The following is a 22,414-nucleotide window of genomic DNA, read 5'->3' on the forward strand; positions in this document are numbered from 1 at the left end:
AAGCAACATTGTCCCCACTGAAGCTTACGCCGCATTACACTGATACAAAAAGAAAATACTGCAGATGCTGGAAATCTGAAATAAAAACAGAAAATGCTGGAGATACTCAGCAGGTCAGGCAGCATCTGTGAAGAGAGAAACAGAGTTAACGTTTCAGGTCGAGCACTGGTTCCACTTTGTTGGTCACTTGTTGCTCGATTACCTGTTTTTTTGTTTCAGACTACACGCATCTCCAAGCACAATTTATTTTAAAAGCAATGAGATCGCAATAAAAGGCTTTTCGTATATTTGCATTTCAATCGTAAACAACATAGCAAATGAAATTGAAATAGAACACGTTGGAACGAAGGACGTCCAGACTCATCCAAAACGTTTCTCTGTCTTGTCTTGCTACATGCAGATTGAACAGGCGATTATATCCAGAAACCACATTCCCATTTCAACTCCTCTGCTTTCTTAATTCTCCCTATGGTCACAATCGTTAACCTTGCGTCAACAAATTGCCCAGTTCGCGGAATAGTTTTATTCCGGTCACTTAGAGCAATAGTGGAAGGCTACTGGCGTGTCCAGTCCATAACCAACACAATTAAATTTCCAAAAGAATTATTTTGATCAACTGTTTGATATAGAACTGATATTTAACCGACATACCGGACATAGGGTTGGCCAGTGTGCGCTTTCTTTTATTTCGTCCAAATTCTGTTGCTTGTGATGTTTCAAACCATACAAAGGTCACAGTTACAACGAAACGTTGCCTCTCTTCATTTCTTTCAATGTACGGCTGATTTCAACGTGCGGGTTTCACACGTCATCGTTTCATCGTTTATAGCAGACTCGTTGCAAACATGTCTGTATTAAAGCATCAGAGTTTCCTGTTTATTGGCAGAAAATAGTTATTTCCTTTGTTCAAGATGTCTGTGCGCGCTGTGCTTCAGTTCATCGAGATCCTGGGGATTATCTCCACAAGTATTTGTCATCCTCCTTTGTCTCCATTCCTATCCGTCTATATATCTTTGTCTAGCACCCATTTACATCAGATTTGATACGTTTAATTGATGCCTCCATGTTTTTATTTTTCTTCCACAGTTTTTGGCGATGCCGTGTTCCACGTGGACCAAAGCCCCCAACACAAGATTGTGACGGTCGGTGCAAACATTACCGTCGCTTGTACGTTCCCTCCTTTTCCAGATAATTCAGAAGTGAATGTTTTCTGGTGGAAACTCGGCGAAAGTATTTTTCTGCAACCCGGCTCAGACATGAGGAAACAACATTTCCTTAGGAAAGGAGGTGGATCCTTGCAGATCCTTGATGTCCGTTTCCAGGACGCTGGGGTTTATTACTGCGGAGTCAAACAACGGCGAAACACAATCCGAAACGGAACTGGATCAAGGATTGTTGTCCACGGTAGGTGGCATTGCAGGTAATTCTCTCACAGATAATTCAAATAACTGAAAATATTAATAAGTAAGGTAGAATGATTTTTGCCTTATATGCCTATTATTTGCGTTTCGTCACCTGTATATTAATCCTCAATATATACGATAAAATTCTAAGTGAAATGCTTTCAATGTACACAATGTAATCATAAATTGGAAGAACAATAATTATAATTTTGAAAAATGTGTTATGTTATTGAAGCTCTGGCCGTGTTACAGAAATTGAGAACTAATTTGAAAATGGTTTAATAACGATTCGACTCAAATTATCTGAATCCGCTCTGATTGGCTCTACGTTTGTAACGCTGTGTTTCTGAGAAATGTCATATTCGGTAAAATTTGGCGATCGTAAATGCTGAAAGTTTGATCGTTTAATAATCGAGTATAGAGATCTAATACAATTCTAAAACTGATAGCAAGCAGTAATTTCAAACACTTCTCAAAAGTTATGTTATCGTTAAATTAATTCCAGCCGTTCTCCAGTATAAGTAGACAATTGGAAATCCCCCAAACGACGGGTGTAATTTAAGGATTCCTAGTAAGCGGCACATCTCAGTCCCGTGAATAAAGCAACTCAACTCGCAATCGCTCAAAAATATTAATGAAAAATACGTTTAACCATTTTCCGGACCTGATACAAGCTACGATTTTTAGTTTGAAGTTTTTCTCCCCACTGAAGCCGCTCCAAGATTCCGATTGGGCTTCATGGTCCTAATTTTTTTAATGATTATTACGGATTATTGATTACATCAATTAAAGTAATTATTGATTATAGATTAAAGTGACTACTTTTCTTCAACATTTTTTAGTAAAAAGCAAAGAGGTCACTGCATGAGCTGTAAATTGGATTTTTTATTGGCACATCCGCTGTTTGTAACGAACAGTGAGTTGGTAGGAGATAATTTGCAGAAAAAAGTTGATGTAGTGTCGTTTGAGAGGGTATTTAATTCCTCAGATTATACAGTGAATACATTTCTGCGTGAATCACATATCCAGCTAATGATCTTGGCGGAGATCCGAGCTCTTTTTCGCTGAATAATTGTGTGGAGAAATTATGCAGTGTTCTCCGTCATACCTTATACATACAGATATGAAGGCAAATCTCAGAGAAGTGTGAAAATAATAGGGTAATAATAGTGGGGGATTTCAACTTCCCCAATATAAATTGGGATAGTCAGAGTGTGAAAGGCTTAGAGGGTGCAGAATTCTTAAAGTGCATCCAGGAGAGCTTTTTGAGCCAACATATAGAAAGTCCTACAAGAGAGGGGGCGGTACTGGACCTAATTCTGGGGAATGTAGCCGGGCAAGTGGTGGAAGTATCAGTAGGAGAGCATTTTGGTGACAGTGACCATAATTCGGTGAGATTTAAGGTGGTCATGGAAAAAGACAAAGACGGCCCGGAAATAAGGGTTCTAAATTGGGGGAAGGCCGATTTTAACATGATAAGGCAGGATCTGGCCAAAGTGGACTGGGAGCAGCTACTTATAGGAAAATCCACATCAAAACAGTGGGAGACTTTCAGAAGGGAAATAGAGAGAGTACAACGCCAACATGTTCATGTAAAGGTCAAGGGTGGGACCAACAAGCAAAGGGAACCTTGGATGACAAGGGATATACAAAAATGCATTAGAAATAAAAGGGGGGCTTTTGACAGTTACAAAAGACTAAAGACGGAAGAAGCCCTAGAGGAGTATAAAAAGTGCAGGGGCATATTTAAAAAAGAAATTAGGAGGGCGAGGAGGGGCCATGAAATAACACTGGCGAGCAAAATAAAGGAAAATCCTAAGATGTTTTATAAGTATATTAAGGGCAAGAGGATGACCAAGGAAAGGGTAGGGCCCATTAGGGACCAAAGTGGCAATCTGTGTGTAGAGCCAGATGATGTAGGCGGGGTTTTAAATTAATTTTTTGCATCTGTGTTCACTATGGAGAAAGACGATGCAGACATAGAAATCGGGCAAGGGGACTGTGACATACTTGAACATATTAGCATCGAGAGGGAGGAGGTGCTAGCGGTTTTAGCAGGCCAAAAAGTGGATAAATCCCCAGGCCCGGACGAGATGTATCCCAGGCTGCTGTGGGAGGCAAAGGAGGAGATTGCAGGGGCTCTGACACAAATTTTCAGAACCTCTCTGGCCACAGGGGATGTACCAGAGGACTGGAGAACAGCTAATGTAGTACCATTATACAAGAAGGGTAGCAGGGATAATCCAGGGAATTACAGGCCAGTGAGCCTAACATCTGTGGTAGGGAAATTATTGGAAGAAATTCTGAGGGACAAAATTAGTCTCCACTTGGAGAGGCAAGGATTAATCGGGGATAGTCAGCATGGCTTTGTCAAGGGTAAATCATGTCTGACAAATCTGATTGAATTTTTCGAGGGGGTGACTAGGGGGGTGGATGAGGGAAATGCTGTGGATGTGGTTTACATGGACTTCAGTAAAGCTTTTGACAAAGTCCCGCATAGGAGACTGGTCAAGAAGGTAAGAGCCCATGGGATCCAGGGTGCCTTAGCGCGTTGGATCCTAAACTGGCTGAGTGGCAGGAGGAAGAGGGTGATGGTCGAAGGTTGCTTTTGTGACTGGAAGCCTGTGTCCAGTGGGGTACCTCAGGGATCGGTGCTGGGTCCCTTGTTGTTTGTGATCTACATAAATGATTTGGATGAGAATGTAAAAGGGATGATCAGTAAGTTCGCAGATGACACGAAAATTGGTGGGGTGGTAAATTGCGAGGAGGAAAGCCTCAGGCTACAGGACGATATAAACGGGTTGGTCAGATGGGCGGAAAAGTGGCAAATGGAATTTAACCCTGAAAAGTGCGAGGTGATGCATTTTGGACGGACAAATAAGGCAAGGGAATACACAATGAGTGGTAGGCCCTAGGAAGTACAGAGGGTCATAGGGACCTTGGTGTATATGTACATAGATCCCTGAAGGCAGCGGAACAGGTAGATAAGGTGGTTAAAAGGCATATGGGATACTTGCCTTCATTAGCCGAGGCATAGAATATAAGAGCAGGGAGGTTATGATGGAGCTGTACAAAACGCTGGTGAGGCCACAGCTGGAGTACTGTGTGCAGTTCTGGTCACCTCACTATAGGAAGGATGTGATTGCTTTGGAGAGGGTGCAGAGAAGATTCACCAGGATGTTACCTGGGATGGAGCGCCTCAGCTATGAAGAAAGACTAAACAGGCTGGGGTTGTTTTCCTTGGAGCAAAGAAGGCTGAGGGGGGACCTGATTGAGGTGTACAAAATGATGAGGGGCATAGATAGGGTAGACAAAGAGGAACTTTTCCCCTTAGTAGGGGGGTCAATAACAAGGGGGCATAGATTCAGGGTAAGGGGCAGGAGATTTAGAGGGGATTTGAGGAGGAACTTTTTCACCCAGAGGGTGGTTGGAATGTGGAACTCAATGCCTAAAAGGGTGGTAGAGGCAGGAACCCTCACAACATTCAAGAAGCATTTGGATGAGCACTTGAAATGCCATTGCATACAAGGCTATGGACCAAATGCTGGAAAATGGGATTAGACTGGACAGGGATGGATGGGCGGCGCAGACACGATGGGCCGAAGGGCCTCTTTCTGTGCTGTAAAACTCTATGACTCTATGACTCTATGACCTTCAGCACAAATATCTGCGGATACCCTGATGAAATGGCATAAACAGCCGTTTCTACCATTTTCTCTGGCGTTTACGCTGGTCTTCCCCTGAAGCTACAAAGTTGATAAAGAAAGGCTAAAAGTGTTGGGACGCTAAACTTTAGAGTAGCGGAACATAGAGGTGATCTGCTTGAGGTTTATAAGAAAATGAAGGGAACACGTTGTGTTCCAATTGACAGTTTGATTTAATTAAATAGGTTAGGTTGGACCAGGGCTAACAAATCTAAGTTGTATCAGGCTCGATTTGGGTTAAATGCAAGGAGGTGGTTCTTTTTTTCCAGAAAATAGTGGCACTCTGCAACAGGCTGCCGTCTGGTGCGGTGTGTGGGCCAGAAGGTCGTTATCTATTCGGCATTTCTCGCATATTCGTATGTTCGTAAAATACTCTGGATTCAAGCTATATTCTAGGCATTAACCAATTAACCTGGGCTGTTTACTTCAGTAGGGAGGAGTTACTGTTCTGTTGGAACTGCTGTATTTCAGGTCAGAATCCAACCAGGTCCTGCCTGCTGTTCTTTATGGAGTTTAAATACGCACAGCATTGCTGGAACGAAAACAGGCAGTTCCCCAAGTGTTCTACCCAACATTCCTCTGCTAATCAGTATAACTATAAACAATGAACTGGTCATTAATCGCGTTGTAATTGGTTGGATTTGCCGGTTAAACCATCGTTTACCCACATCGCAGACATGATTGCATTTGAACATGATTCACTGCATGTGAGACTTTTGTGACAGTTGTGAGGAAACGCTCCATTATTGCGGCTGTTTCTTGAGTATTTGTGAAAGTACATGATGGCCGTCAAGTACATGCTTTTTTTCAATCCAGTTAAATGCAACATATGAATTATTTGACTTTACTTGGACTTGGGATATAAAAATGTTATAATTGTAAAATGCTGAACGTATATATGATTTTTCCTGGTCCCCTCTGTAGCACCGCCAGCTAACCCGACAATTGTCTCCAAAACACGTGACGGAAATTCTAACATGTATCCTCTTCTCGTATGTGAAACGGTGGACTTTTACCCGGAGATGATCACCTTCACCTGGTACAAAAATAAAACCAACGTTGTAATCGGGATAAAAACCACGAAGTAACTGAACTCAGCGGGACTATACGAAGCGTCCAGCTTTCTGCAAGAGACACAGGAAGTCCAGAAAGGGACTCCTTACAGTTGTTTGGTATCTCACTCCAACCTTCAGACTCCTAAATTAGCTGTTAATTTGGTGTCCAATTGTAACCCAGGTAAGATGCCAAGGACTAACAGCGCTCACCGTTAATTATGAGGAAATCGGCCGCCAAAATCCAGGGCCCGTACATGCGAAGTTAAACCTGGAAATCATTAAATTGCTGTCCGAGATGCTTTGGCCTCGTATCGTCCCGGTTGACTGCCGGTGTGAGGTTGTAAGTACTTAACTGATATATACGACCAGTGCTGGGAGTATATGCTGAACAGAGAGGCTTGCTAAAGAGAGTAGCAACGGGAATTTGGTTAGAGTGTGAATTCGATGCAGAGGGGGAAAGAGGTGCGTAGTGTTTACACTAAGGGACAACAGTACAGAAGTAAATAATCGCACCAGTGGAAATAGAAAACGCGATGTCATAATCCACACACAAAGCAGAGCAGCAGAACTCGAGGAAATTAAAATAAGTATAGCGGAAATTATCTAGATGTCACTTTGTGTGTTTAGTATCTTTAGTGGTCAGCGTTACGCTTGACTTAGTAAGGATTTAATAGTATTGAAAGAAAGTTTAATTCAAAGGGGTTAAGTGATTACATTCTAGCTCCATTTAAAGACGCTAACAATTGATGAATAACTACGTAATTAATCACGTTAAAAATACTGATTTATTTAACATAAGCTAAATACACCTATTTAATAAATCTAGACTTCAAGTGACCAAATAGTTCAATAAATAAACTATATATAACCAACAAATAAATCAATGAATTAAGTAATAATGAAAGGGCAGCGCAGGCGTTCTGCCGTGATTGTAGAATTTGTGTGTTAGCGGACATCAACAATGTCCCAGACTGCGACATCTGCAATAAAGGTCTCTGCCTCGAGACAAGCGGCTTAGAGTCCTGGAGTTGCAGTCCCAGCTAGAGACATTCCGACAAATAAGGGAGGAGGAATAGAAAGAATTACTGGATAATTTACTCTAGAGCAAAGTCACACACCAAAGGCTGGCACAGGTGCAGGAATGGGAGAGTGTGACTGTCAGTCTGCCGGGTAATGGGAACGCTGGTGAGGTGGTTTAGGAGGCCCAGCAGACAGTGCTCCGACCCAACAGGTATAACTTACACGATACATGTGAGGATAGTAAGTGAGACTGTGGGAAGGACAGCGAAAATATAGACCAACGCAGTGTGGAGCTGGAGGCTGCCCAAGGGGAGGAGGTGCAGAGTAGAATGCTTATAGTTGTAGGGTTTTAATAATTAGTGGTAGATAGTATTCTTTGCAGTCAGGATCAAGTGTAAGGGACAGCTGAAAACGGATGGAAGAAATGTGGAAAGGGAGGGGTGAGATCCAATTGTTGCACTCCATTTCGGAACCAATGATATAGGAAAGATTGAAAAAGCAAGACATCACGGGTAATAATCTCCGGATTATTCCCGAACCACGTACAAATAGGCATGGGGACGAATAGATTAGAAATGTCAACACGTGGCTAAAAGATTTGTGTGGTAAAGTGGGACACTGGCAGCAGTACTGGGACAGGAAGGAATTGTACCATTGGGCTGGGTTGCATCTGAACCGGGCTGGTCAATGTCCGAGCGGAAAGGATAAATGGGCTGTAAATAAGACTTTAAACTCATAACAAGGAGGGAAGGAACTGCTTGAAATTACAGAAACCAAAATAAAATAACAAGAAAAATATATTAAAGGACAAACTAAAGGAAGGAATAAAGATAACACGAATGGTCAGAGACCGGATGAAGTCATTAAGTTTAAACAGAAAATAAATATTAAAAACAGAAAGAGAGGAATAGTAAATTAAACTGTTAGCATAGCAATGTAAGTAGTACTAGAAACATGATGGATGAATTGGAGGCGATAATTTGCCGTAAGGATCCGAACAGTGAATCTTGAAGAAAACGACAGATAAGAAGTATTGGTTACTAAATAGGGGGGTCAAAACGGCATACGAAGGAGAGAAGTTAATATAACAGCAGGAACACCAAGAGAAATTACTCAACCAAATTATCAAGGAATATAAAAAGTAATAACAAAATGATCTATAGACATACAAATAACAACATTAAAATTCAAGTAGGGATAGGGCCACTAAAGGATGAGCAAGATTAACTCACGGGTAATGACAGAACTATTGAATAATTACTTCACCTCAGTTGTTAATAAAGAAGATAAAGAAATAGACACTTCACTAGAGAATGAGCTAACAAGAATATTAATAAAGTTGGAACAGAAAAGGAGAACACAATTGAATAACGAGGAAAACTGAAAGATGATAAAACGGCAGACATGGTTGCTATGCACCCACACATACTCAAGGAATTTAGAGAGGAGATAGCAGAGGCACCAGTTTAAACAAAATCAAAGAATTCACAGCATAGAAACAAGCAATTCTGCCCAACAGGTTTAGATCAATGTTTATGCTCCAGAAAAGCCTCCTCCCACATCTAACACCATCAACATATCATTCTAATCCATTCTCCCTCAAGTGCTTACCTAGCATTACCTTGAATGCTTCTATGGTATTCGCCTCAGCTATTCTCTGTGGTAGCGAGTTCCACATTCTCACCACTCTCTGGGTAAAGAACTTTCTCCTGAATTGTTTTTGGAATTTATTAGTGACTATCTTATATGTATGGTCCCTAGTTCTGGTCTCGGCTGCAAGTAGAAACAACGTCTCTACGTCTACCCTATAAAACCCTGTCATAATCTTGAAGACCTCTATTAGGTCATCGCTCAGTCTTCTCTTTTCTAGAGAAAGGAGCTCAAGCCTGTTCAATCGTTTCTGATATGTATAACGTCTCAGTTCTGATATCATTCTAGTAAATATTTTTGTGCCTTCTCCAGAGCCTCTATATCCTCTTTACAATAGGGAGAGCTGAATTGTTCACAGTGCTCCAAGTGTGGTTCTGTATAATTTAACGTAACTGACCTGCTTTTCAATGCTATCCCTCTAGAAATGACCCCAGTGCATTGATTGCTTTATATATGACCTTATTAACCTGCATCGCTACTTTTATTGATCTGTCTATCTGTACCCCCAGATCCCACTGCTCCTCTACCCCATTTAGACACTTATTTTCCAAGGAGAATGTGGCCCCTTTATTCTTCCTGCCAAAGTTTATTACCTCGCACTTATCTATGTTGAAGTTCATTTGCCAATTACACGCTCATTAAGCAAGTTTATTAAAGTCTTCGTATTTTTTGTCAGAGTCCTCTTCCGCATTAAGTACAACCCCAATTTGAGGTCATCTGCAAATTTTGAAATAGAACATATGCCTCTCGAGTCCGAATCGTTTTTAGAAATGGTGAGCAACAGTGGCCACAGCACCGGTCGTTGTGGAAAACTAGTGAATTTAACGTCAGCGATAGGAAAGTTACTGGAATCTATACTAAAATCAATGATAGAGCGCATTTAGGGACAGAAAATAAACTACAAAGTAGTCAGCATGGATTCCAAAAGTCTAAGGCAAGTTAATTAACCTGATAATATTCTTTGAAGAAGGAACAGAGTGAGCAGGCATTAATACAGTAGATGTTACATATTAGATTTACGTACCACACAATAGATTCATGACAAATGGTAGGGCATGTGGAGTCAGGGGAACAATAGCAAATTGGCTAATAAAAAAGAACGCGAAAGCAGGGAGATGGGGTAAAGGGTAGTTATTCAGACTGGAGAAAGGTAGAAAGCCGTGATCTATAAGGATCAGTCCTGGGGGCCACTGCTATTGATAATTTACCCTACTGATTGTGACTTAGGAATAACTAACTCAACATCAAAATTGACAGACGATACCAAACTTGGAGGTATAGCTAACACAGGAAGAATGCAACCTACTGCTAGATGATATTAGAACATTTGCAGTTAAGTGGCAAATGAACTTGAACATAATAAATGTAAGATAATTGTGAGATGATGCACTTTGGTTGGAAAAAACAGTAACCTAACCAACACCTTGGAAAATAATAAATTGAATGGGGTAGAAGCGCGAAGCAATCTAGTGGTACAGGAGAACAAATTATTAGAAGCAGCATGGCATGTCATGAAAACAATTAAATGGTTAACAAAGCACAGGGATTTGTTTCTTAGGGTATAGAATTCAAAAGTAGAGCACTTATTTAAGCATGTATAGGAGACTGAGCAGGCCACGCTTAGCGTATTGTGCACAGTTATGGTCTCCATACTAGAAAAAGAACGGGGAAGCACTGGGAACAGGGAAAAACATGCACGGGTGGTGCCTAAACTGGGCGAATACAGCTATTGAAAAAGATTGAGCAGGTTGGGGCTTTTTCCTTTAGAAAAGATAAAACTTAGAGGAGACCTGATGGAGGCGTTTAAAATTATGAATTTTTGGAATGCTAGATGTGGAGAGAATGTTTCCATTTGTGGGAGAATCTAAATCTAAGGGCCATAAATACGAGATAGTTAGTAATATTTCCAATATGGAAATAAGTAGAAATGCCTTTCCTCAAAGAGTGGTTAGAACGTGGAACTCACTATCACATAAGAACATAAGAACATAAGAAATAGGAGCAGGAGTAGGCCAATCGGCCCCTCGAGCCTGCTCCGCCATTCAATAAGATCATGACTGATCTGATCCTAACCGCCAATCTACTATCACAGAACCATCTCCTGAATCTAACAGAATTAGACACACAAAATAGGAGCAGGAGCAGGCTACACGGCCCCTGGGCCCGCTCCGCTACCCACAGGGCCATGTCCGATCCGAACCTAGACTCATGTCCAAATTCCTGCCCGCTCCCCGTAACCCTTAATTCCCTTTACTTCTAGGAAACTGTCTATTTCTGTTTTAAATTTATGTAATGATGTAGCTTCTACAGCTTTTTGGGGCAGCATATTCCATGGACCTACCACCCTCTGAGTGAAGTAGTTCCTCCTCAGCTCAGTTTTGAAAGAGCAGCCCCTTATTCTAAGACTATGCCCCCTAGTTCTAGTTTCACCCATCATCGGGAACATCCTCCCCGCATCCACCCAATCACAAGACATAATTGAGGCACATAGCTTAGATGCTTTCAAAAGGAAACCATACCATGAGAGAAAATGTAATGGAAAGATATGCTGAAAGGCTGAGATTAGGTAGATGGGGGAAATTGTCAGGAGTATGAACACCAGCAGAGTAGCTGGATAGAATTGCCAGTTCCTGTGCTGCATAATCTAAAGAATTCTGTGTAAAAAGTTAGGGCTTGTCGATTACATGTAAGTACCCTTTTAAATGTTTGGTAAGTCTCAATGACTGACAAAACAACGTCTCTGGCAATGCAAATTAACTTTTACAAGTGTGGAGCCTCATTCCTTCAGATTGTAGTTATTGTTTGAGATTTAAACTTTTAACAAATGTAAATATTTTGTTGACATTTTTTTCAGTATTCTAACTGACACTTCCTGTACCAGACTCTGCACTTCTCAAGAATGGTTATTGAATCAGATTGATTAAGGAGATATATAGTTGTTTGCCCTGTTCACACGGGTCCCAGAAACACTGTAGATGGATTCATGCTTTTCGGTGGGCGTTTCGTACCCTGCTGAGAGCAAAACCTGGTCCATTGTTATTTAAAGCATATCAAAATCTAATGCAATAGTTCTTCATCAGTACTTGCAGTTTCTGGTTCCATACTGGCAAAGCCACGGGCCAATTGCCTGGCTCCTGCATTTGTTCGAAATGGCAAGAGGCAAAATTCCAAAAGTTCTATTGAGCTCTCGCTTTTAATCTGGCGGACGATAGGGGGAAATCACAATAAATAGTGGTAGACGCAGTTTAACCGGAGTTGCCGGTAATCTTTCGCCGAAGTTACGGCGGGAGATTACGGACCACCCGTAAAAATATTTCACTGCACGAAATGTACAGGAATCTGGATACAAGCATAGGGGAAACCGTCTCCCAATACATCAAGTTATAAATATTGTTGGAATGGATAGAGAAAATCTCCGGTCGCTAGATATTTAGAATCAAGTTTAGTAGGTTTGCAAATTGTGCAAGAGATTCAAGATATTTATCATCGCACTGGATATATACTCACAGCTGTGTCAAACCAAATCCGTGTGCCAAGATCCTATGAAGAACGCCGCATATCTGTTCGGTCCAGAGTCAAGTTACATTGTAGCACCCGCCTGTAATGTGCGAGCAGGATCCTCCGATCTCCTCCGTTACCTTTGGCGGATGATCCACAGAAAACTTCGGGAAACTGTGTAATCGGCCATTTGCGTCATTTGTCTGCGATTTCACCCGATCTTTGACAGAAGTTTTGGCGGGAGATTGGACAACACTCCTTATAAACACTGCAGTAGAATTCCACGGAGATGGTTGTAACTTTTGGTGATAGTGTGTGATAGACGATATCAGAGGTGGGCAACGAGAGGCAGTTCTTACATTGCTCGTTTCGCACTATCATTAAGAGTTGAAATTACATCCCAACTCGGTTAAATGTGAAACCATGTGTCCAGTCCGAAAATGAGAGGGTGCGTTAGATAGTGAGGACGCAAGTGAATCTGTGACTTGAGATTTCCACTCCAGGTCAAACCCTGGAACCGGATTCAGAACGGAAATACAACGTAAATGGTTACTGATACAAAAGCAAATTGCTTCATTGTGAACTAACTATTATTACGTGAATGAATCCCCAAAATCTATCATTTTTAGTAATTCTTATGTGATTCCATTCTCCATTGAAAATTCTCCCTGTCGACATGTTTTTGGTAATATTAAAGTTATAATATCCCCATTTATCGCTCAAGTTCCCATCTAGTACCAACAAGTAGTACCCCATTAGAAATGTCAATGTCACACATAATTTACAGCTCAGAAACACGGCTTTGGCCTCACAGCCGGTGTTAATGCTACACACGAGCTTCCTCAACTTAGCGACACAGCCTTGTATTCCTTTTTCCCTCGTGTGCTTCTATAGATACGCCTTACATGCATCTATGCTCTTCACCTCAACCACTCCATGTTGTAGCGAGTTCCACATTCTCACCAATCAATAAGAAAAGACATTTCACCTGAATTCCTTATTGGATTAATCAGTGATTATCGTATATTGACGGCCCTTTGTTTTGGACTCCCCAACAGGTGAAAACACCTGATTTATGCCTACCCAATCGATACCCCTTCATCATTTTAAAGACATCTATAAGTTCCCTTCTCAGTCTTGTATTTTCTTGAGAAAAGAAGTCACTTCATTGTTTTTGATAGTTATACCTTCTCCGTTCTGGAATCATCCTATAAATCATGTTTGCACTTTCTCTTGTGTCTCTTTATCCTATGTTAACTCCATGAGCTACCTGTCAAGACTTTCGCTCACACCAATAGTTTTTCTTTAACTTTAGATCTTACTCTTCGCCTGTCACCTCATTTCTCCAATGTGTAGCCAGTGGACTTTGAAAGTTCTTCAAATGCTTTTAACTTTTTAATTTTGACGTTTTGAAATTTGCCGCGAAAGCGATTTAAAATAATTGATAGAATATTATTTCCCTTCCCCTTCCTGTGAGTGTCTCTTCGCTTCCTGTATTTGTCTCTGACACTTGGACCGCCTTCAGTCTCCAACTACCTTGAAACTGTTCTAATTGTAATAATCCCTGCTCCTGGTGATCCTGCAGGCCCAATGCCCTCAGGTTCCCTTCGCCAGTTTTAGTGCTTCCACTATATATTATTCCCGCTGACCCTGACCCAGGTCTCTATTCCTATAATGCTTGCACTCTTCAGACCCGGTCCCGAACACGTCGGCTGCCCAGACCTCAGGTGAATGTACAGCTAAAGCTTGTTAAAGTTGGATCTATATTTCATATTGGCGGAAAAGATTGAAACTGCAAACTGCCTGCTGTATATCGTCCTGAGATAGGGCCAAGCAATTACACAGCGCAGCAAGCTTGTGTGTTTTGACTGGCCATATCCAGCAGTAGGCTTTAAACCAAACAAAACAGAACAAAGGAACACCCAATTCAAAGAAAGAGGCACTGGTGAGTTGCCAGAAAAATACCAACAATCAAGCTTAATCTCATCAAAATGTAATTTGTTATAATTTTAAAAGCCTTCCTGTTGAGGTGCACCTATGTGAAATAAAGGTCATGAATGTAGAGTTTAAATGCATGGTTGAGGTTAACTAAGTAATGTTCCAGTACCGAAATGTCAGTATTTTTTGAGTCATGAGTGTATGGAAACTCATACATTGCAGAGCTTTCTAGTTATATGTATTAATCTTACAGGCATTGGCATTAAACTGGAATACTTACTCACGGTTGTATGTGTAGTCAGTGGACTCATATGTCTAGTGCTGGGGATCATAATTGGGAAACGATGCCTGTTACGGAATCGCATAGGTAAGGAACGTTTCAAGTGTTTATGTTTAATAACCTCAATAAAAAAGCAGGGGATCCTCAGTAGATTGAGAACTGCGGCGTGACTGTCAGTGGCATTAATGATAATGTTTTAGTGGGACTGGAACGGGCATCTGATAACTTGAATACATAATTCGTTTTTTCGTCCGCTAATGCAAGATTCATGTTTGTATTTTTGCGCAGATAAGATAAATGTATAATTAAAATGAACTTTCAATTCTATCACAGGTTATGGTTACTGTTAGTACAGGTACAATTTAGGTTCTGTGAATTTTCGCATTCAAGTGCATGACAGTAATTATGATACAGGGCGATTCAGATGCACGGCAGTTGGAAATATATGTGCAATTGCCATCACCAAATATTGGCAGACAGTAGGCTGAGTAGAAGTTGCATGTATGTCTAATTGCTCACTTGCACCGTAACCAATAAACTCACAGTTTTTTCTGCATGTTTTATTTTGCTGGACACAGAGACAAATCAAGATGGATCTCATCATTGTGAAGAACCGGTAAGTTCCTATATTTCACCCCTTGTTTGAAGAATAAAGCGATGGTGTTGCGTTAGAATAAACATTCATCTATGTTATAGAGGTTTAACTAAATGTTTACACTTTTATGTTTGTGATGTATATATGTTGATTCTGATGTATAACGTGAGATTTAGAAGAGGGAAAAATCTACTCTAGTCTCCTTTCTCTGTATCCTCGTAAAGTACCGGAGGTTTTTTAACTGAAAAACAAACCAACTCTCTCCTGATTATGTGTACGAAGTCCAAGATGGAGAAACACTCACACGCTACTATAGTTCCGCAATTTTCACTTCAGACACTTTGGACTATCTGTGTAAAATTACAAGCCTGTCTTATTAGTGTTAAATTGCTTATCTTACTACTTTTACCCGCATCTTCCACTTAGATATAGATTTAGATTAACCAAGCTGATTTAATGGCCTGGATATTGTGGTCAGCGTAACGGAACGGCGGTCGCCGTTCATTGCAATTACAGCCCACAGACCTTTCCTGGGCTTTTGTGAGGCAATTTACTGTAAAGAGAGAACCTTTTCAGTGCAGCACGCTCTACGTGGTATCTATGGCGTGTGTGGACAGGGGAAGCAATGGGCCTGTCTCTTGGAGAATAATTACAGAGACAAGCGGAGTCAAAACCAGGTAGTGTCCGTTATAATGGCCAGCAAATTGCAGTCAGAGGCTTGTCACCCATGTACGCCTCTGAACTGCAAGAAAACTCCGTACTTACCTGATGGCGCCGGAGCTTCGGGCGCTTGCGGTCCTGAGCCTGCAAGGATAAGCCTGCTTGAAGGCCTTCGCATCCCAGGGGCACATGCAGGCCGCAAGTGCCCCTGAGATTAAGTGGACCAGGCCAACCATTGAAAAAGGGGGATTCCTATCATGCTTAAGCGGTTTCCATTTACGTGCGGAATCACCATAAGTATAATAGAAACCAACTAATAAATACAACTTCAGAACACTGAAATAAAAATACATAATCGCCGGTTCGAAATGAATTAAAATACCCTTTACTTAAACATTTAAAATAAAAATGTAAGTTGTGAAAAAGAAATATAAACATTTTTAAAATGGACAGAAATAACCTATATTAATTTTAAATTAACTTAATGTATAAATCATGTAAACAAATTTGTTTCAACATTCATTTGAATCCTTACGCTGGTAAAAAAAATAAGACCTTACGCTTGCTTTTACCAGGTGTAAGGGTTTGGCGGGTATTTGCTGGGCAGTAGTTGGTCAAATAACCCAACTCTGCACCAGCGAAAGTGAATTTGTAGCGGATGGTTACGATCTGTCAAGGAGAAACTGGACTGATCGCAAGTTCCAGCTTTTCGCGCATGCGCATCGTATGCGGTATCCTGTTAATTGTGGGGTGCGTACGATGGCACACGCTGTGCGTACACCATCATAGGCCCCGTAAAATCCGGACCAATATTTAATTTAATGTAAAATCAAGGACAGCAAGAATAATAAAGAGAGGGAAAGAAATAAAAGATTAGGAGAGAGAGCTAAAAGAGAAAGAAAGAAAAAGTAAAAAATATGTTCATTTTTAAACAGTTTAATCTCCAGCACATTTAAAAGTTAATTTTCGGTGCCAGAGAGCTTGCTTGCAGTAACGGAGTTTCATCACGCCTTTAAAAAATCACTTATACCTGAATTCACAAGCCCTAGCTTTTTCTGCCGTATTTATTGGGTAACCCGTGGGGAATTAGCGCAACTTCACGCCCTGACAAACATTTCAATGTCGAGTCTATCGGCGAGGTACCGGTGTCACGAAGTTTGTAGAGCAGCAGGCCAATTTGGACAGAAACTTCCTGAATTCCTGGTTTACTGCACATGTGCGGAGGTCAGAAGTTGCTGTCCGGTTGTCTTCATAATAACGATGTGCACTGATAGCCTCGTCATTATACTTAACGCAAAATTCTGGCCAGTGTTACACAATAGGGTGAGAAAAAAACGAGGAGCAATTGGAGGAAAGTTATGGAGCGAATCTGCACTTTCCGTGATCATTTTGACGGAAAATCGACTGGGATACTGAGGAAACGGCATCAATGTCCGTTCTTTTTTTTGCCATTTACGCCCTTTACTGGGGTTCCGCCAATCTTCCGACTCATAATTCCTGTGGAATTTTGAGATGATTTACTCGTTGAATATGGCTGAAAACAGCAAATGTGGTCTGGCATTTTATAGCTGAGTGTATTTCTGTTTCAGATAGATGATGCTTTGGGATTGTTGTTGATGATAGTATTTATTAGTAATGAGGTACGAAAATATATTTCATTTACAGATAAAAATGATGGACAATAATTTCGAGTGCAAGTGGCTTGGATTTAGAAATAAAATTTAAATTGTTGATTTTTACAGATGACACCAAACTCACAGTAACACTGAAATTGGGCGAGGCAGCAGAAATTATAAATGGATTAGTTGACGTATGTAAGTTTGTAAAACAATATCAGTTGCAATTTAAGGCTCACAAATATATTCTACTGCACATAAGAACAAAGATACTCAACAGACCTCCCCATGAATTAAGCTGAAAGTCAGAAGATTCTTATTTGATTTGATGATCAGTATGGGCAATCAATCCAAAGAATCTCTCAATTATGCCAACACACTCTTGAACAATGTAGACAAAGCAATAGAAGACAAGTTATAGGAAGCCATAATAAAACTTATTAGTCATTCAGTTAGATTGCATCCTGATTATTTAGCCCAAACCTACAAATCTTGGAGAAATTCAATCATTGAAGGTAACGCATCGAAGAACACAAGGCTAATCCCTAGTGTTAGAGGTTCGAGTTATAATGAAATAGTTAGGAAACTCGGGGTTTTCATTCTCATAAAGAAGCATCTGGATGGTGGGATTATGGTTTATGCTTGATTCGAATTAGTGTGAAAAAGGAAATTCTGGAAAATTAAATTAAATCCAACTAAATTGCGAGAGTAGTATAAGGGTTGACAGATGCAAAACTTCAAAAGTTAAATTGTTGTCTGATATCAGGGTGATATCTTCCACACAAAAATACGATCACCCCATGGCATAGCGAGCTAGATGGAGTCGTTCAGTATAGAAACCCTGAAATCCTTTAAGAAACAGCTGGAGGCTGCATTAGGAAAACCTGAGTGTATTCTGGAATTGTTAAATCAGAAAAAAACAGAAGCGTACACTTAAACTTATCATCAGTGATTTTGGTTGAGACATATATTGATCCCACTAGTTTGGTGTTTTCTGCATGGCTGCGGTCATGTAAATATAAAGTGGACATCCGTGGTGGAAACGGTATACAGGAGAACTGTCAGGGTTGGCTGTCACCGGGCTGTGTAGACACGGGGCCGTGCTGTCCGGGCGAGGCTGGCTCTGGACCCAAGTGCAGACAGACAAGGCGAGAAGCAGATATGCAGTCTTAAATAACAGTACTTTACTAGAATCACACAGGTAAACAATACAAACATAGAAGCTCAAGACAAGCTACCACATAGGCAAATGGCTAGTCAAGATAGGAATTCAAGACAAGCTACCGTGAGGCAACCATCTTGTCAAGACTGAGCTCAGGACAAGCTACCGCAGGGTAACCGGCTTGTCGAGTTAAGAACTCAGGACAAGCTACCGTGAGGCAACTGGCTTGTCAAAACTGAGCTCAAGACAAGCTACCACAGGGCAAACAGCTTGTCCAAACTGAGCACCTTATCAAGACTGACCAACTTGTCAGCACCTTGTCAAGACCGAGAACAAAGGAAAGAACCACAGAACTTAAATACAAGCAGAAACATAACACCGGTACAGTTATAGACATAGGAGCTCAAGACAAGCAACCACTAAGGCAACCTGCTTTTCAAGGCAAGCTACCACATAGGCAACAGACTAGTCGAGACTGAGCACCTAGTCAAGACAGACCACCTTGTCAAGACTAACTCCCTTGTCAGGACAGAGCCCAGAGGGAAGAAACCACAGAACTTAAATACCAGCAAAACCAGGTGAAACCAACAAACCAGATAAAAGGCAATTAACTAATAAACACAAGAGACTAGAAACAATTAACCAAGGGAAAGAAACAAGTGAAGGTGCCATCTAGAGGTTACTGAAGGAACTGACTGGCACCCTCACAGGGCCCCGTACCCGAGGAACGGCTCATGACGTTCCTCCTGGACGATCAGGGTGGCGACGGTGAAAATCCCTGATGAGTTCAGGATCCTAAATGTCCCGGGCCGAAACAGACAATGATAAAATGGCCCTCGTTTCATTATAAAGACATAAGGCACAGGATAATCATTTCAATGAAAATAGAGCATAAGCTTAAATTATCCACACTTCTGTATTATAGTGGTATGGATAACCAAGGGGGGAAAAAGACTTAAAATGCTCAAACTTGATAAATCCAAAGTCACAGTCACACACCCTCCTGGGTATTTAGAACTAGAAGTCAAAAATGAAAAAGTTTGTTTTAGTACACATAGCGAATTTTCTTGGCTTTTCAAGCAATGCTATTTCCTATTCCGACTGATCAGGAACTGCAGATGTTCAGAAATCTCAAGACAAAATCATCCTCCTCATCCACTAGCAGCAGGTACATGTCATGGCGATCATATGATCATAATCTTTGTAAGCGACAGAGCCATCGTTTTCCAGAGTTAGCACGCTCAATGGATTATATTCCGAATGGACGCAAGAAGGGTGAGGAAAGCACCTTAACGTATAAGAATAGAACGAAATTCCTCCATCGCTGCTGGGTCCATACTGGCTCAGTCCTACTGTCCGGGTTGCTGTCACGGGGCCGTGTAGACACGGGGCCGTGCTGTCCGTGCGAGGCTGGTTCTGGACCCAAGTGCAGAGGCAAACGGCTTGTCAAGGCAAGCTATCACATAGGCAACAGGCTTGTCGAGTCTGAGCACCTAGTCAAGACAGAGCACCTTGTCAAGACTAACTCCCTTGTCAGGACTGAGCCCAGAGGGAAGAAACCACAGAACTTAAATACCAGCAAAACCAGGTGAAACCAACAAACCAGATAAAAGGCAATTAACTAATAAACACAAGAGACTAGAAACAATTAACCAAGGGAAAGAAACAGGTGATGGTGCCATCTAGAGGTTACTGAAGGAACTGACTGGCACCCTCACAGGGCCCCGTCCCCTAGGAACGGCTCCTGACGTTCCTCCTGGACGATCAGGGTGGCGACGGTGAAAATCCCTGATGAGTTCAGGATCCTAAATGTCCCGGGCCGAAACAGACAATGATAAAATGGCCCTCGTTTCATTATAAAGACATAAGGCACAGGATAATCATTGAAATGAAAATAGAGCATAAGCTTAAATTATCCACACTTCTGTATTATAGTGGTATGGATACCCAAGGGGGGAAAAAGACTTAAAATGCTCAAACTGGATAAATCCAAAGTCACAGTCACACACCCTCCTGGGCATTTAGAACTAGAAGTCAAAAATGAAAAAGTCTGTTTTAGTACACATAGCGAATTTTCTTGGCTTTTCAAGCAATGGTATTTCCTATTCCGACTGATCATGAACTGCAGATGTTCAGAAATCTCAAGACAAAATTATCCTCCTCATCCACTAGCAGCAGGTACATGTCATGGCGATCATATGATCATAATCTTTGTAAGCGACAGAGCCATCGTTTTCCAGAGTTAGCACGCTCAATGGGTTATATTCCGAATGGACGCAAGAAGGGTGAGGAAAGCACCTTAACGTACGAGAATAGAACGAAATTCCTCCATCGCTGCTGGGTCCATACTGGCTCAGTCCTACTGTCCAGGGTGCTGTCACGGGGCCGTGTAGACACGGGGCCATGCTGTCCGGGCAAGGCTGGTTCTGGACCCAAGTGCAGAGGCAAACGGCTTGTCAAGGCAAGCTACCACATAGGCAACAGACTTGTCGAGTCTGAGCACCTACTCAAGACAGAGCACCTTGTCAAGACTAACTCCCTTGTCAGGACTGAGCCCAGAGGGAAGAAACCACAGAATTAAATACCAGCAAAACCAGGTGAAACCAACAAACCAGATAAAAGGCAATTAACGAATAAACACAAGAGACTAGAAACAATTAACCAAGGGAAAGAAACAAGTGAAGGTGCCATCGAGAGGTTACTGAAGGAACTGACTGGCACCCTCACAGGGCCCCGTCCCCTTGGAACGGCTCCTGACGTTCCTCCTGGACGATCAGGGTGGCGACGGTGAAAATCCCTGATGAGTTCAGGATCCTAAATGTCCCGGGCCAAAACAGACAATGATAAAATGGCCCTCGTTTCATTATAAAGACATAAGGCACAGGATAATCATTTAAATGAAAATAGAGCATAAGCTTAAATTATCCACACTTCTGTATTATAGTGGTATGGATACCCAAGGGGGGAAAAAGATTTAAAATGCTCAAACTTGATAAATCCAAAGTCACAGTCACAAACCCTCCTGGGCATTTAGAGCTAGAAGTCAAAAACGAAAAAGTCTGTTTTAGTACACATAGCGAATTTTCTAGGCTTTTCAAGCAATGGTATTTCCTATTCCGACTGATCATGAACTGCAGATGTTCAGAAATCTCAAGACAAAATCATCGTCCTCATCCACTCGCAGCAGGTCCATGTCATGGCGAGCATATGATCATAATCTTTGTAAGCGACAGAGCCATCGCTTTCCAGAGTTAGCACGCTCAATGGATTATATTCCGAATGGACGCAAGAAGGGTGAGGAAAGCACCTTAACGTACGACAATAGAACGAAATTCCTCCATCGCTGCTTGGTCCATACTGGCTCAGTCCTACTGTCCGGGTTGCTGTCACGGGGCCATGTAGACACGGGGCCGTGCTGTCCGGGCGAGGCTGGTTCTGGACCCAAGTGCAGAGGCTTGTCAAGGCAAGCTACCACATAGGCAACAGGCTTGTCGAGTCTGAGCACCTAGTCAAGACAGAGCACCTTGTCAAGACTAACTCCCTTGTCAGGACTGAGCCCAGAGGGAAGAAACCACAGAACTTAAATACCAGCAAAACCAGGTGAAACCAACAAACCAGATAAAAGGCAATTAACTAATAAACACAAGAGACTAGAAACAATTAACCAAGGGAAAGAAACAAGTGAAGTTGCCATCTAGAGGTTACTGAAGGAACTGACTGGCACCCTCACAGGGCCCCGTCCCCTAGGAACGGCTCCTGACGTTCCTCCTGGACGCTCAAGGTGGCGACGGTGAAAATCCCTGATGAGTTCAGGATCCTAAATGTCCCAGGCC

General features: G+C 41.7%; 1 pseudogene; it reads left to right on the forward strand.

Annotated features, from left to right (window-relative positions):
• Nucleotides 1-911: 911 nt before the first annotated feature.
• On the forward strand, nt 912-21,792 carry LOC147116164 (natural cytotoxicity triggering receptor 3 ligand 1-like; annotated as a pseudogene).
• The last annotated feature ends 622 nt before the right edge of the window (nt 21,793-22,414 follow it).

The sequence above is a fragment of the Somniosus microcephalus genome, chromosome 6, assembly GCF_052327205.1.
Source record: "Somniosus microcephalus isolate GS21.2 chromosome 6, FLI_Smic_1.0, whole genome shotgun sequence".
In the NCBI taxonomy this organism is placed as follows: Eukaryota; Metazoa; Chordata; class Chondrichthyes; order Squaliformes; family Somniosidae; genus Somniosus; species Somniosus microcephalus.